This window comes from Rhinoderma darwinii, chromosome 3, assembly GCF_050947455.1.
Source record: "Rhinoderma darwinii isolate aRhiDar2 chromosome 3, aRhiDar2.hap1, whole genome shotgun sequence".
Lineage (NCBI taxonomy): Eukaryota > Metazoa > Chordata > Amphibia > Anura > Rhinodermatidae > Rhinoderma > Rhinoderma darwinii.
In genome coordinates, this window is record NC_134689.1 from 222913956 (window position 1) to 222929139 (window position 15184).

Genomic DNA, 15184 nt, shown 5'->3' on the forward strand with positions numbered 1-15184 from the left:
CATATACCCTGATGTACTCCACATAGCTTACATATACCCTGATGTACTCAGCTCAGCTTACATATACCCTGATGTACTCCGCCCAGCTTACTATGCCCTCCACATTATAAACTGAAACACCAGTAAAACACTAAACAAAACTGCTACCAAGCAAAATCTGTGCTCCAAATGCCAAATGGCGGTCCTGCTGGGCCTGCAGTGTTCCCAAACAGCAGTTTATGATCACATTTGGGGTATTACTGTACTCTGGAGAACCCGCTTAACAATTTATGGGATGTTTGTCTCCAGTGGTACAAGCTGGGCACAACATATTGGGCACTGAAATAGCATATCTGTGTAAAATGGCAATTGTCAATCTGCAACATCTAGTGTGTACTAATTTCTGCAAAACCTTTGGGGTCAAATTGCTCACCGGGACCTCTGTGAGTGACTCGCGACCCACCGGAGGTCTGCACATGACCTCCCGGGGGGCGTGACCCACAGTTTGTAATGTATTGTATTGTGCAGTTTGCGGTGGAGAGAGAAGGGGGGGCTGTAATTTAACGGCAAACACAGACAGCACAATACAATACATTACGGGCCCCCTCTGCAGCTCACCTAGAGTCTTCCAGGATCTTCCGCACCGGCTCTCCCACGCTGGCTGAAACGCCTCTCACGTGACGTCATGGTCACATGGTACAGTGAGTGTACCATGTGTCCATGATGTCTAAGGAGCCCTGCCCATAATCTGGAAGTGTTGGCATCACGGCACAGAGAATTTATTTAATCATTGGTGAGCTGTGTGGCAACGGGGTCCCATATGGCTCCCCAGGCTTAGTGCACATTTAAATACATGGTTTGTCAAAATACATAATTGAGCAATAAAAAATACAATATACACAACATTGCATGGTTCTCTGATTCAAAAACGAGTTTAACAATAAAACATCTCTAGTGCGTTTCCATATGATCTAGTAATCATTGTGTATAAAAGCTATTATGAGGGCATATTGCCCATATTGTATAAAAAGATCTAAGTATGATCTGATTAAATAAGTGCCAATAAATACAGTGCAGGTGTATAACATATAAAACATCAAAAAGCTTTTTAATCATTAGTATTGGGCTCACCCTCTGGCGGATCCCCTCACTTCCTCCTGGTCTCTCTGTGACTTCCAAGAACAAGTGCGCATTCGTTAAGCCTGATATCTCGCACGTGACTGTTCCTCCCCTTTCATTCCATCCTGAGTCATGACATGCATTAGTAAGTGGAACGCATCTCGCGCATGCTCAAATGGACTGATCTCATTCGTAGTAGATTAACCTTATATGTCCCGCTCAGGAACAACACAGTATAAGTCGATTATTTTTTATTATTTGAAAAACAAAAATATATGTGAAGCTTCTACCCTCTGGGTTAATTTAAGGCTCAACAAGAGGTGACAGTCCCCTTTGAACGGAGAAATTTTACCCTTGATAGGGCATGACGCAATGCCCGATCCGTTTCACACAGATCGTGCATACATCGTCCCAGAAGAGCCATTATAGCCACTTATGAGGGGGAGATTAGAAGCAGGACTATGTCCTAGATTAGACTCAAACTTTGTGTTAAGGTTTTCCATCACTTTCAATTCAGTTTTTTTTAAAAAGGTAAACATTGAGATATTTAAAAATAGTATGGTAGCAGTCGATATACGTAATTCTTCAAGCCATGTGCATGCTATTTGGATGAGGGGATCGCAATTGATCTGTAATAGACAGAGAACACAAAATCTCATTAATTTGAATAATATATACATTCTGTCTAATCTACTTCAGCCCAATACATAGAAAATACTGCAGGACAAATGGGCAAACTACCTCCTATCCTATACCACTCAATTTAAAATCAGCATTTAATCCATATGGACGTAGTGTGTTTAACCTATGGATCTACTCTAACTCGCGTTTTTTCAGAAAAGATACTCTATCCCCACCTCGTCTAGGTCTGGTAATATGATCTATAATTCTGAAACGTAAATCTTTTTCCATATGATTTGCTTCCACAAAATGTTTGGATACTGGTAAATCCATCCTTTTATTACGTATAGTAAACCTATGGTTATTTATACGTGTTTTGCAATCCAAAGTAGTCTCTCATATATATAAAAGATTGCAAGGACATTGTATCATATAGATGACCCATTCCGATGTGCAGGTAAGGAATTGTTTTATTCTATACTCAGTTCCAGTTATGGGATGAGTAAAAATGTCTCCTTTAATCATGTACCTACAGTTTACGCAGCTAAGACAGGGGAAGCATCCCAACTTCTGCTTACCCAAGAAAGTTTGCGTTAGTCTTTTATTGGAACCGACATCTACTTTGACTAATTTATCTTTCAAATTCTTTGATCGCTTGTAAGACAAAAGAGGGGGTGCCGAAAATTCAGAGTTAGAGTGGATCCATAGGTTAAACACACTACGTTCATTACATGCCAGAGCTTGTAGTTTTCCCACAGCTAGAAAATTAAAGGTCACAGAACACTGACACGACTGTAATGACGGGGTAGGGAGACAGACAGGTGAGCCCTCATCTACCCACCACTCAGTCCCTGCCTACTTGCATGGCCCGTCCTAGGCGACGGCATACAACTGGGTGACGGTCCCTACGCTCAATAAGTGCACGACAGACCAACAGACAAGGGTACACAGAAGCTAAGGGAAATGGGGTAGTTGCCCACGGCAACACCGTGAGCAACAAGAGTAGTGAACGAGCCGAGTCAAACCAGGAGTGTACGAGGTACCAAACGCAGAGCAGGAGAGTAGTCAGTAAAGCCAGGGTCAATTTGAAGCTGAGGACAATAGAACAAGCAGGAGCAGCAGAGCCAGGAAACAGGACAGAATCACAGGCAAAGGAGGAGCAGGAAATGAAGGTATAAATAGACAGAGGGCGGGAGCTAGCTCCGTCTGGCCAGGCTGTGATAGGTTCTCTCACTCCTCAGCTTCCCAGCCTGAGTGGTAGCAGATCGAGTCACTCTAACAGACCTAGGCAAAGATGCAGGCTGATTAATCACGGGCGTCGACAAAGAACCTACGTCAAGCAAATCCATTACAGTACCCCCTCCTTTTATGAGGGGCCACTGGACCCCTCCTAGGTGGACCTGGCTTGTTGGGGAACCGAAGATGGAACTTCCTGAGCAATAACCCGGCGTGAACATCCCGTGCGGGTACCCAAGTCCTCTCCTCAGGCCCGTAACCTCTCCAATGGACCAGGTACTGGAGGGAGTCCTGGACCATCCTGCTGTCCACAATCTTGGCCACCTCGAATTCTACCCCTTCAGGAGTGAGAACAGGGACCGGAGGTTTCCTCGAGGTAGCCAAGGACGGGGAGCATCTTTTCAGGAGGGAGGCATGGTACACGTTGTGTATCTGAAAGGACGGGGGTAACTCCAGCCGGAAGGAGACAGGGTTAAGGAACTCAATGATCTTGTACGACCCTATATACCAGGGAGCAAATTTTTTGGACGGGACTTTAAGGCGCAAATTTTTTGGACGGGACTTTAAGGCGCAAATTTTTTGAGGACAACCACACCAGATCCCCGACCACAGACAAAGGGTTAGTAGAACGTCTCTTATCTGCCTGAGTCTTTTGGATGCTCTGGGACGCCTCACTCAAGGTTCTTCTGAACCTGGGCCCAGACTGCACAGTTCCCGATGAACGACATCTACCTCGGGATTGTTGGAACCACCAGGTGAAACGGAGGAGAACCGTGGATTAAACCTAAAATTACAGAAAAAGGGGGAGACCCCCGACGAGTTACTGACCCGGTTATTAAGGGAAAATTCAGCGAGGGGAATGAAGGTGACCCAATCATATTGACAGTCGGAGATAAAACACCTTAAATATTGTTCTAGAGACTGATTAGTCCTCTCAGTTTGGCCATTAGATTCAGGATGGAAGGCCGAGGAGAAGGACAGATCAATCTCCAACTTCTTACAGAAAGCTCTCCAAAACAATGAAACAAATTGTACCCCTCTGTCAGAAACAATATTGACAGGAACCCCAAGGAGACGCAGGATGTGTTTGACAAACAAGGTAGCTAACGTCTTGGCATTGGGTAGTTTCTTGAGGAGTACAAAGTGGGACATCTTGCTGAAGCGGTCTACTACAACCCACACCACCGACTTGCCTTGGGATGGGGGCAGATTGGTGATAAAATCCATGGAGATATGGGTCCAAGGTCTCTGGGGAATGGGCAAAGAACATAGTAAGCCCGCTGGTCGGGACCTGGGAGTCTTGGACCTAGCACAAGTTTCAGAATCGGCGACGTAGGCCTTAACGTCTTTAAGCAACTCAGGCCACAAATAGGTTCTAGAAATTAGGTGTTTGGTACCCAGGATGCCTGGATGGCCAGATAGTGCAGAGTCATTGTTCTCCCTGAGTACCCTTAGCCGGAATTGCAGGGGAACAAACAGCTTGTTCTCAGGAAGGTTCTCGGGAGCTGAATCTTGATCAGCCGCAATATCGGAGGCTAAGTCAGAACCTACAGAGGATATGATTATACCTGGGGGCAAAACACAAGCAGGATCCTCCTCAGGAGGAGGGCTGGCCAAGGAGCTACGCGACAGTGCATCAGCTTTAATATTTTTAGACCCAGCCCTATAGGTGACCACAAAGTTGAATCTAGTAAAAAACAACGCCCATCGAGCTTGTCTCGGGTTTAGCCTCCGGGCAGATTCTAGGAAAACCAGATTCTTGTGTTCGGTAAGGACCATTACGTGGTGCCACTATAGGTGACCACAAAGTTGAATCTAGTAAAAAACAACGCCCATCGAGCTTGTCTCGGGTTTAGCCTCCGGGCAGATTCTAGGAAAACCAGATTCTTGTGTTCGGTAAGGACCATTACCTGGTGCCTAGCCCCCTCCAGGAAGTGGCGCCACTCTTCAAATGCCCATTTAATGACTAAGAGTTCGCGGTTGCCAACGTCATAATTACTCTCAGTGGGGGCGAACTTCCTGGAGAAGTAGGCACAGGGACGGAGATGGGTAAGACCTCTGGTACCCTGGGACAAGACAGCACCCACTCCTACCTCGGAGGCGTCAACCTCCACGATGAATGGCTCCTTTTGGTTAGGCTGAATAAGCACTGGAGCAGAGACAAAGCACCTCTTAAGGACCTCAAAAGCCTGAACCGCCTCCGGAGGCCAGTGGAGGAGATCAGCACCCTTGCGAGTAAGGTCAGTAAGAGGCTTAGCAATGACCAATAAGTAAGCAATAAATCTCCTGTAATAATTAGCGAACCCCCGGAAGGACTGTAAATCCTTCAGGGAGGCAGGTTGGACCCATTCAGCCACAGCCTGAACCTTGGCACGGTCCATGCGGAATTCGTTAGGAGTGAGGATTTGTCCCAAAAATGGTATGTCCTGCACCCCAAACACACATTTTTCAGTTTTAGCAAAGAGTTTGTTTTCCCTAATGGCCTGGAGCACCTTCCTGACATGCTCAATGTGGGAGGACCAGTCCTTGGAAAACACAAGTATATCATCAAGGTACACTACAAGAAATACCCCCAGGTAGTCTCTTAAAACCTCATTTATGAAATTCTGGAAGACCGCGGGAGCATTACACAACCCAAAGGGCATGACAAGGTATTCGAAATGACCTTCGGGCGTCTTACCACTCATCCCCTTCCCTGATTCGGATAAGGTTATAAGCCCCCCGAAGATCAAACTTAGAGAACCATTGGGCCCCCTGAACCTGATTGAAGAGATCAGGAATCAAAGGAAGGGGATATTGGTTCCTTACAGTGACCTTATTCAAGTTCCGGTAATCGATGCATGACCTAAGACCACTATCCTCCTTCCCTACGAAGAAGAAGCCAGCACTTACGGAGAAGTAGAGGGGCGGATGTAACCCTTGGCCAGGCTTTCCTGGATATATTCTCTCATGGCTTCACGTTCAGGACAAGAGAGATTAAATATCCTACCTTTAGGGAGCTTAGCTCCTGGTACCAAATCGATTGCGCAATCGTACTCTCTATGAGGAGGTAACTCTTCGGACGCTATTTTAGAAAAAACATCAGCGAAGTCCTGAATAAACTCAGGTAGAGTGTTCACCTCCTCAGGGAGAGAAACCAAATTAACAGAAAAACAGGAAGTCATGCATTCATTACCCCATTTAATAAGATCCCCAGTATTCCAGTTAAACGTAGGATTATGCATCTGCAACCAAGGAAGGCCTAAAACCAAATCGGACGATAATCCCTGCATCACCAACACAGAACACAGCTCGAAATGCATGGAGCCAACCATGAGTTCAAATACAGGGGTATGCTGTGTAAAATAACCATTAGCAAGTGGAGTGGAGTCGATACCCACTACCGGGAAAGGTTTAGACAAATCAATTAAAGGCATATCTAGAGACATAGCAAATTCCACAGACATAATATTAGCAGAAGACCCTGAGTCCACGAAGGCACTGCCGGAGGCAGACCTACCACCAAAAGAGACCTGAAAGGGAAGCAAGATTTTATTAGGCTTCATATTTACGGGAAATACCTGTGCGCCCAAGCGACCTTCCCGATGGTCACTTAGGAGCGGAAGTTTTCCAGCTGCTTATTCTTACGCCTAGGACAATCGTTCACTTGATGCTTGTCATCCCCACAGTAGAAGCAGAGACCATTCTTCCTGCGGAACTCTCTACGTTGTTGGGGAGACACGGAGGCCCCCGAGTTGCATAGGTTTATCCGAGTTTTCCGTGGAAGAACGAAGCAACGGAACCTCTGGAGCCATCATATGGGAGTCAGAGGAAAAGGCACAAAAACGTTCGAGTCATCATTCCCTGAGACGTCGGTCAAGACGTACCGCTAAAGCCATTACCTGATCTAGAGAGTCCGAAGAGGGATAACTAACTAACAGGTCTTTCAGGGCGTTCGACAGACCCAATCTAAACTGACACCTCAGGGCAGGGTCATTCCACCGAGAAGCTACACACCACTTCCTAAAGTCAGAACAGTACTCCTCAACGGGTCTCTTACCCTGACGTAAGGTCACCAGCTGACTCTCGGCAAAGGCAGTCTTGTCAGTTTCGTCAAAGATGAGCCCGAGAGCGGAAAAAAAAAATCAACAGACGAAAGTTCAGGGGCGTCAGGAGCCAAGGAGAAAGCCCATTCCTGGGGGCCGTCCTGGAGCCGGGACATAATTATACTCACTCGCTGGTTCTCAGAACCTGAGTAGTGGGGCCTTAAACGGAAATAGAGCCTACAACTCTCCCGGAAGGAGAAAAAAGTCTTCCGGTCCCCTGAGAACCGGTCAGGCAACTTGAGGTGGGGTTCTAGAGGTGAGGTGGGGGGCACTACCAGGGTAGCATCATGCTGGTTACACCTCTGAGCCAGGTCTTGGACCTGTAGCATTTGCTGAGCCAGGGCCTCAAGGGGGTCCATAGTGTGTCAGGGACCAGGGTAGAAAAAGTTTTTGGACCTGTGATTATGTAATGACGGGGTAGGGAGACAGACAGGTGAGCCCTAATCTACCTGCCACTCAGTCCCTGCCTACTTGCACGGCCCGTCCTAGGCGACGGCGTACAACTGGGCGATGGTCCCTACGCTCAATAAGTGCATGACAGACCAACAGACAAGGGTACACAGAAGCTAAGGGAAATGGGGTAGTTGCCCACGGCAACACCGTGAGCAACAAGAGTAGTGAACGAGCCGAGTCAAACCAGGAGTGTACGAGGTACCAAACGCAGAGCAGGAGAGTAGTCAGTAAAGCCAGGGTCAATTTGAAGCTGAGGACAATAGAACAAGCAGGAGGAGCAGAGCCAGGAAACAGGACAGAATCACAGGCAAAGGAGGAGCAGGAAATGCAGGTATAAATAGACAGAGGGCTGGAGCTAGCTCCGTCTCGCCAGGCTGTGATAGGTTCTCCCACTCCTCAGCCTCCCAGCCTGAGTGGTAGCAGATCGAGTCACTCTAACAGACCTAGGCACAGATGCAGGCTGATTAATCACGGGCGTCGACAAAGAAGCTGTGTCAGGCAAATCAATTACAGTGACTGTGTAAAGTCATATGCATTCTAAATTATGGTATCTTGCATTAGTGACTATTTTGGGTTTCTACACAAAACGGATACAAAGAAAATATATAAGATCAGGGGCAAAGCTATAGAAGTGCAAAGACACAAGTCGCACCTGGGCCCTGCTGCAGCTTAGGCACCTGGTAGTAGGGGGCCCTTACAAATTTTGCCTCATTAGAAGGTCTTACCATTGTAGTGATCAACAGGGATTTTACTGCTTCCCAGCTACAGGCATAGATTCAATCAGGCATGCCTCTACACAGTGAAAAGGATGGAATGGATTAAGTTGTTTCACAGTGACTGGTTGATGGAGTGAGCTAATTGAAGGGGTTGGGCCTTACTTACCTATTTATATAGTTACATAATTCATACGGTTTAAAATAGACACATGTCCATTAAGTTCTACATTCAAAAAATAATTCTATACATTAGTCTCTTCTCAAGACTTAATAAATAACTAAGTTTCCTGATAAACTTATGCTTTGTGACTCTATTTAGTATCTTTTCCAACTCCAGAACATCCTTTTTATGAACTGGTGCCCAGAACTGAACTGCATATTCATGATAAGGCCATACTAATGTTTTGTAAAGCGGTAATATAGTGTTACTGTCCTGCGAGTCCCTGACTCTTAAAACATAACATTATCATATTGGCTTTAGATGCAGCTGATTGATATTGCATGCTGTTATTTAGTAATTTGCCAAGTGGATGCCCAAACACTCAGTTTGTCTAAGTCAGATAGTAATGTATTCAAATCTTCCATAGACTGTACTATACTGCATAGCTTAGTGCAGTCGCTTGGATTTTTGGCCTGGTGCATCCTCACGACGCAGATACAACTGTATACTATGGCAGAGCAGGATTCCCGTGCAGGCCGTCTTGGCATCTCATAGGTTGCAGGCCTAATGTGGCTGTACATCATGGGAATGGGGCTAGTATGAGTTTTTGTTTGGGGGGCACTATTTCTTAATGGTGGCACTATCTACAGGGGCGGTCTGTGGCACAATCCACTGGGGGCACGGTGGCACTATCTACAAGGGGCAGTGTGGCACTATCTACAGTGGGGCACTGTGGCACAATTTACAGGGGGTGTGGCACTATCTACAGAGGATGTGGCACAATTTACAGGGGGCACTGTGACATTATCTTCTGAGGGCACTGTGGCACTATCAACAGGGGCACTGTGGCACTATCTACACGTGGGGTATGGCACTATCTACAGTGGGTACTGTGGCACAATTTACAGGGTGTGTGGGACTATCTACAGGGTGTGTGGCACAATTTACAGGGGGCACTGTAGCACTACCTACAAGAGGGCACTGTGTGGCACAATCTACATGAGCACTGGCACTATCTACAGGGGCACTGTGTGGCACTATTTACAGGGAGCACTGTGGAGCACTATCTAAAGGTATGGTACTATTTACGTGGGGCATTGTGTGAGCACTATGTACAGTGGGCATTTTGTAGGCCAGATCTATAAAAGAAACTTTGTGTGACACTATACAGGTGGGGTGTGACTATTTACAAGGGGCACTGTGTGGGGCACTCTATACAGATTTCTTTGATTAGAGCCACAGGCATAACTAACAAGAGGGTATGTGGCGCTATCTGCAAGGGGAGTGTGTGGCACTATCTCCTGGGGGGCATTGTGTGGACTATCATGTGGCACTATCTACAGGGAGCACTGTGTGGCACTATCTACAATGGGCACTGTATGGCACTATTTACAGGAGGTGCTGTGTGGCACTATCTACAGGGGGTTTGTAGCACTATCTACAGGAGGTATTGTGTGTGGCACTTTCTACAGGGAGCACTGTGTGGAACACTATCTATAAAAGGAACTATGTGTGGCACTATACAGGTGGGGTGTAACACTCACAGTGCAGGGGGCAAAGTGTGGGGCACTCTCTAAAGGAGCCATGAGACATAACTTTGCTTGCAGTCCCAGAAATGCCAAATCTTCCCTGAGGGTAAGTAGAGGCGTAGCTAGGTTCTCCAGCACCCGGGGCAAAGATTCAGCTTGGCGCTCCCCCAACCTCTTTCCCGACATCTTCTTCCCCCTCGCCATGTTTGTTTTTCTACCAATCAATGTCGAGTCATTTCTTTTCCATATTTCTTTTTATGTAACTCGAGCATAAAAACATTTGTACATGGGGGCGTGGCTTGGACCTGCATGTGGACGGACGTGTGACCGGGAGCTCCGTGACTAAGAAGCCTAAACCGGCTTAAATAAACCTAATTGACACCAGGAAAAGACGTCTCCCGGCAGAGGAACATACCCTAAGCCCGGAAGGAGCAGTGAAGTCGGAGAAGCAGCTGGGTAACGGAGGAGACTCGGCTCAGAAGTCGGAGCAGCGTGGGGGAGGGGAGACACGAGGCACAGCTTCCCGGGCTAAAGCGCCCTACAGACAACTCGTGTGTGGATCATCAGCAGCAGTCAGGAGTTGCAGGAGGCCAGAGTCCAGGAGAGAAGTGAGGAATCTGTGAACGGAGGTGAGGAGGGGAGTCACTGCAGCCCACGGAGGGTTGGTAGCACTGCGAGAGAAAGAAGGGAAGGAGGGGAGCGGCCTAGAAGGGAAGAAACTTCATTTCTGGAGGTACGCCACAGATCAGTGCACTCAGTGGAAAGAAGGTTGAGCAAAGTCACATACTTATACAAGCTCTCCTCCACTTGATACCAATTACACCAAAGCAAAGAGAATATAGGAGGAACTAAGAGACAGCCTGCTTGGGCAGGAGCAGTCGCCATTTCCCTTCCTCCCACATAGCAGGATACATCACAATACGCAATACGGTACAAAGATATATCGACAGTAACTGGCAGAGATAAATAAAGTACACAGTTACTTGCACTGAACGTTTATTATAATTTTCTCGCTTACCGTGTGTATCAAATTTTACAATGGGCGGCACTACAAAAAAGAAAGACCAAAAAGCGAAACCTACTAAACTCACAGAGTTTTTTGCCACTTCTCCCTCTAGACAGGCTGGAGCAAAGAGACGGTTATCACTCCCTCCGTCGTCTCCTGCATCTTCTTCCAGAGCAGAGTCTTTAAACAATGATACGGGGGAAGAATCTGACTTACACCCAGTTTCGGAAACCACAATTAAAAAATTACTGAATTCTTTGAGAGACTCTCTACAGTCCGATTTCAAAAGTATCGTTGGGGAACTGAAAACGGATATTCTGGCTATTGCGTCGCGCACGGATCATATTGAGCACAAATTTGAATCCTTTGCCAAATCGCATAATTTGTTAATTGATGCGAACTCTACGCTAGAGGAGGAGGTTCAAAGGTTATCAAACAAAGTGTTGGATCTTGAGGACAGATCGCGTAGGAATAATGTCAGAATCAGGGGCATTCCGGAATCGGTGACTCCGGACCAGCTTGCTCCATATCTTACAGACCTATTGAGCGCGGTACTACCTCAAAAATCCAACTTGGATATGACAATAGACAGGATCCACAGAATTCCAAAACCGCGGCATATTGCACCTCACCTCCCGAGAGATTCTATAGCCAGGATCCACTTTTATCATATTAAAGAGGAATTCCTTAGGGCTTTGAAAAGCTCTCCAGAATTACCGGAACGTTTTAAAGATATCGCGATCTACCCTGATTTGTCAGCAGCTACTATGTTAAAACGTAGAGAATATATGCCTCTCACAAGAATCTTGAGAGATAAAGGAATACTTTACAAATGGGGATTTCCGGTGAAGCTGATTGTATCCAGGAACGGCAGTGTTCACGTGTGTAATTCACCGGAAGCAGCGAAGGAATTACTTCAAGAATGGGGACTTATTACATCACCGTCTCAAAGTCCTCGACGCAGGGAAGAGGTTCGTCCAGAAGTGATCACCCCATTATGGTCAGAAAAAATAAGCAGATCCAGGAAGAAAACGGGAGACTGATATAAATGTATGATATAAATGTATAAGTGTTTAAGAATATGGTGCTACATATATAATGGCTTCAAATGTCATAGTCATTTAAGGAGGCTGCTTGGGGAGGTAGTCATGGTTACTTTGGGAAAGGCAGGTCCTACTGACGTTGCCTCCTTTTCTTCCCTGAAAGAGGGAAATAACATGTTGTTGGGTTCTTTAAACGATCCGCTAAGTTGGAAAGCGGTGTGTTGTTATGTTAAAGTGTGTTTTGCTTTGAGGTTGCGTTATGGCCTCCCCTCTGGTGAGATTAAAGCTAAACGAAAGTCAAGCCTTTATAGTCAAGATGGGTCTTAAATTTGTATCGCTCAATGTAAACGGTTTGAACTCACCTTATAAAAGGTCTATGTTGTGGAAGGAAGCTAACAAAACTGGGTGTGATGTATTATGCATTCAAGAATCACATATGCGCACAAAAGATGTCCATCTTCTTAAACATCCAAAATTTTTAAATATTATTTCAGCTACTACCAATGTGAAAAAAGCAGGAGTTACTATTGCAATCAACAACTCAGTAGTGTTTGAAAAAATTGCGTCACTAATAGACCCTCAAGGTAGATATATAATCCTGGTATGCAAATTGGATTTAGTTCTGTACACTATTGTGTCTTTATATGCACCTAATAAACGGCAAATTCCGTTTATCACTAAAATTCTTACTAAAACTAAAAAGATACAGCAAGGGGGCTTGCTGATTTGTGGAGATTTTAATACGGTTATGTTTAATAGGCTAGATAGATCTAACCCGGAAAGGGGCATAGGTTTAGACATAGAATCTCTGATAGCAGGGGAATATTTACACGATGTATGGCGCTACCAACACGCATCCGAAAGAGATTTCACATTTTTTTCTGCACCTCATACAGCGTATTCCAGGATAGATTTTTTTCTCGTAGACAGAGAGATCCTTCTAAACTCGGAGAACTCAGAAATAGGGGTTAGTACTTGGTCGGATCATGCCCCCATATCCTTAACACTGAAGGCACAATATAGTTTCCCTCCAAGAGCCCCTTGGAAATTAAACACGTTTCTTTTGAAGTCTCAGCCCGTCCAAGACTCTATACGAGCAGCTTTAAAAGAATTTTTTGACATAAATTCCCCATCGGCTACTCCAGAAATGGTGTGGTGCGCCCATAAAGCTTTCGTGAGGGGTCTCTTTATTCAACAGGCGGCTAGGGCAAAGAGAGTTAGGAACAAAGAAATGGAAGAAGTGTTATTGGCTATTAAAGACAAGGAATCCTTAATGAAATCAAATCCGACAAGGGCTACGGGGGAGGTTCTCAGAGAGTTGCGGGATAAACTACAGGTTCTGAATTTGGTCCAATATGATAAAAATTTGAAACGCCTTAAATTGAATTTTTATGTACAAGGGGATAGGCCAGGTAAACTCTTAGCGAAAAGGGTGAGAGTTCAAACAGCTAGGTCTAAAATACCATATTTAGCTCGTTCAAATGGACAAAAGGTATATGATCCCCAAATGATCGCAGATTCCTTTGCAGATTATTATAGCCGATTATACAATCTGAAGGAAGACCCTTCACTAACACACGCATCTTCAGACCGAATTAAAGAGTTTTTATCGCAAATAAAGCTCCCGCGGCTCTCTGAGTCTCAACTACTTAGCTTAAATGCGCCTATTTCATAGATAGAGCTACGGAAAATATTGAAGGGTTTAAAATTAAATAAAGCTCCGGGCCCAGACGGACTCCCAAATGAGTATTTTAAAATATTTGAAGAAATACTTATTCCATTCATGACGAATACATATAATGGGTTGGTAGCCAAACAATCTCCTCCCTCAGAAATGTTACAGGCGATCCTGATAACTCTCCCTAAACCTGGGAAAACAGCGGACAGACCAGAGAATTTCCGTCCAATCTCGCTATTGAATAGCGATATTAAAATCTTCTCAAAATTATTAGCTATGCGAATAAATGAGTGCCTACCTTCCTTGATCTCACTGGATCAAGTAGGATTTGTGAAAGGTCGTCAGGCCAGAGATGGCACTAGAAGAATGTTAGACTTGATCCAGATTGCATATGACTCGTCTGATCCCACGGTAGTTCTTTCTTTGGACGCGGAAAAAGCTTTCGACCAAGTACATTGGCGTTTCCTAGAAGCGGTATTAGACAAATTTGGCTTTCACTCTTTTATTAAAAGTGCGGTTCTTTCCCTGTATACATCCCCTTCAGCTCTGGTATACACATCTGGGTTTTTGTCCAAAACGTTTCTCATAAGCAATGGAACTCGCCAAGGCTGCCCTCTCTCCCCCCTAATTTTTGATTTGTGTATGGAACCATTCGCGGAAATGATTAGAGCATCCTCACTTATTTCAGGAATTATAGTAGGGGGAAGGGAACATAAAATTGGTCTTTACGCAGATGATGTGGTATTAATTTGTAAATCGCCCATGTCTTCCTTGACGGAAATAACTAGGATTATAGCGTGTTACTCTGAAATGTCATATTACAAACTGAACGTAGCAAAATCCCTGATAATGCCCATTCATATCCCTCCAATAATGAAACCACTACTCTCTAGCTTTAATTTCATATGGGCGAACGAGGGGATATCATATCTAGGTATAATGTTGACTCCTCACCCATCTATGGTTATGAATAAAAACTACATGACGCTCTTATCTCAAATAACGAAAGATTGCAATAGATTGGATACATTTCAACTATCTTGGATGGCCAGGATTAATATAGTAAAAATGTTAATATTGCCCAAATACCTATACTACTGCAGGACGTTACCCTATTTAATATCGACCTCATTATTGTCCAGATTACAAACGGTAATTATGAGATTCATTTGGAACAATAAGAGAGCAAGAGTAGCTAAACATTTACTGTTTCAGAGAGGGAAATATGGAGGTTTGGGCGTTCCAAACTTAAAAGCCTACAATGTAGCGGCTATAATGGATCAGATGAAACCAAGTTGGTTTTCCAATGAGCAACCATTATGGTCTCAAATAGAGGACGCAATGTTCCCTAAGTTCTTAATGAAACATTTTATGATGGCTGTATATATGGGAGCTAAAGCTCCACCCATGCCTTTGCGATCAATGGCAGATTCTCTTCAGGTGTGGAGTAAATATGTATGTAATGAAAAATGGATTCAAGTGCCAAAAACTAAAATCCCAACCCAAGTTCTCGCATTACTTCTCCCTCATATTTTGTTTACCCCTTGGGTGGAAGCTGG